The sequence below is a fragment of the Morone saxatilis genome, unplaced genomic scaffold, assembly GCF_004916995.1.
Source record: "Morone saxatilis isolate NCDOM2014 unplaced genomic scaffold, NCSU_SB_2.0 Contig21, whole genome shotgun sequence".
NCBI classification, from domain to species: domain Eukaryota; kingdom Metazoa; phylum Chordata; class Actinopteri; family Moronidae; genus Morone; species Morone saxatilis.
Genome location: NW_023339774.1, coordinates 10539136 through 10542018, shown reverse-complemented (window position 1 = coordinate 10542018; position 2883 = coordinate 10539136).

Genomic DNA, 2883 nt, shown 5'->3' with positions numbered 1-2883 from the left:
ATTTGCTTTGTACTAAGCTAACTATGTTTATGTCCCCATTACCTCAAAATACTACGACATCTGTACATCTGTTCTCTCTCACAAATTGGCCTTCATTTCTTCACTCTTACAGTTTCATATGTTTGTTACTTATTCCAAACAAGCATCTCCACCCGGGTGCTCCAAATACACTTTATTCTATTAAGGGAAAGTAGGCTTGAAATTAGTAATTTGGAGAAATTATTGGCATTTCAAATACAGAAGGAATAAAATACTCTGGGAGTAAATGGGACCGGCTAATTATACCATCCTCAATTACCAAGCTGTTTGTACCCTTTCTAAAGGCAGCAAAGTAGTATTGTATCCCTGCATTCTGCTGCCAGAGAGAAAAACAAATTAGCGTGTGAAAGTGGCCTTTGTTGTATGGCTTTGTGCTTGCTCCTCTGAGGCCCATTGCTGAGCTCGGCATGCATAAATGTTGAGAAACAAATGAGTGTGAGACATGCTCTGTGCTTCGGAATAAGAGGATTTGATTGCGAGAGTTGAGTTATCGATGGAGATGGTGAGCCTGTGAACCCAGCAGCCTGAGGCTGTAGCTGTGTGTGTGTATATATATGTATATATGTGTGTGTGTATATGTGTGTGTATATATGTGTATATATATGTGTGTGTATATATATATGTATATGGTGGTGGTGGTGGATGGAAAGATTGAGCAAGACCCTCAACCCCCAACTGTTCCAGTAAAGCTGAGGAGAGCTGCCAACGGATCAGTCTGTGGTTGTAAAGGTGTGAATGCATGTAACTGTGTCTGAGTGTAGAGCAGGCTTAAAACATTACAGTGACATGAACAGTGAATATATTTATCTGAAGCTAAAACACACAAATAATCATCTTTCACCAATTGGGATATTCAGGAAGATAAAAAAAATTCTATTCAGCTCAACCAAAGAAGCTAATAAATGCTAACGTATAAAACAGCCATAATAGTGGTTGGTATATTTTCAACAACAGTGATCTAGGTTACTTGCCATAGTCGAGAAATTGAAGGAAGAGTTAAAAAGAGTAGAAAAAGAGTTTTTTCTAGTGAGGACAAGTTGTTGCTGTTTCTAGCCTGACACTTTGTAGCATTCTACATAAAGTTCAATAAAAGCGTATCTCCAACTCCTGTGGTATTCTGCACAGATGTTTAACAGAAGAGTAGTGAACCAAGAGCTGAGGAACATAATTAGTATCACCTGAAGAGACACTAGTTCAGTGTTACACATGTTCACAGTGACAGTGCTAATGCTAGTGTTAATTATCAGGCATAATGTTCACCATCTTAGTTGTAGTTAATTGCAGTAATTGACATTGTAATGTTTGACTCAAAATCATCACTCACTAAATGCATGTGGTTTAAGGGTGCAATTTAGAAAACGCACCTTTTAAAGATTTAAAATGAGTTCGAATGAACAGACACTACTTACTGCTTGCTGCAGAACCTGCACCCACATACACACACACAGAGGGGAGATGGATCGTTCCATATTGTAATTATACCTAATGCATCCATTTATAGCAGAATAGCCTTGCTATTAGAGCTATCTTGAACACTATGGCTGGCTGAGGTGTTATACATCAATTTGTGCTTTTACTGCAAGCTAATAATATAGTATATCAATCTCCTGGTGCAATGTGTGCAGCACTGACTGGCCACTTCATTAGGGACACCTCACTAATAATGCAAACAGCTCCAGTGAGTCCCATATAAATGAAGCAACCATGAAACATTCAGATAGGAAGGTTTCAGTTACTGTTTAACTTTGAGTAATGTCATCCATACTTGTTATATAACTGAGATCCTTACAGTGCCAAATGTACCACTTGTTACCACGGAGACAGGTGCCTGTTCAAATTTCCACCAACTAAAGTGACTTTTTCAAGCCAACAGCCTGCTGCATACAAACAGCTTGCTTCAACAGTAATGTGCAGAGGGGGCGTAAAAGATGTCAGATCTTATATGTTGCTGACCAGGCACATCTTTCTGTGGCCTCCTGCTGTCTTGCTGCAGGAATAATGCATTTTTCCATATATCTCATTAAGATTGTCTGGTCCCACAAGTTTATAGCCAGACCTGCAGTGCAACAAAAAGTTTCAATACTTAATTCTGCATATTGGGAGTGTATAACATGCCTACAGCTCAAAAATGCAATTTAGCACATAATTAGAACCACATTATGTCCTCTTAATGAGTAGGCTCTCCTGTGGTGAACAGCAAGTCGGCGAGGAGAGCGTTCACGTAGTGTGACACAATTATACCTGAGGTGAAGCCTACATGGACAATGAGATTGTTAAATACAATTGAGATGCCAGACTAAGTCCATTATAATGTGCAGGATGAACGATCCAACTAATAGGCTTAGCCTCAGTAGGCTAAGTTCATCAACATTATTCAGTCTTGTATTGACCAGTGTAGTCTAAAAAAAGGTTCAATACAAAATAACTGGATTGCATTTTCTATAGACATTTGAGCATTTTGTGTTGTTCAAGCCTTTCCAAAGGGCTGCAGCTAATCAAACATACGCATTAGTTTCAGATTATGGGAAGATAATCACTATAAGGTGTTGTAGTGAAGTTTTTTCTTCCGCCACTCTACTTCTCTAAACGCAGGGCTTCAATAATACGAGCGGGAACTGTGTGTGTGTGTGTGTGTGTGTTTGTGTGTGTGTCTATGTGAGCACTTCCTCTTGACAGACGCACTTGCCGAAGCGCATCCACTGCCGCTCTCTGTCTCTCGGTCTGTTCCTTTAAAACAAGGCAGCCCACGCCTCGAAAAGCGGCTTGTTCCGGCTTGCCCCTTTACATCTTTTTATCCTTGCCCACAACATTAAAATAGTGCCCCGCGCCGCTCCTCCGACAAAG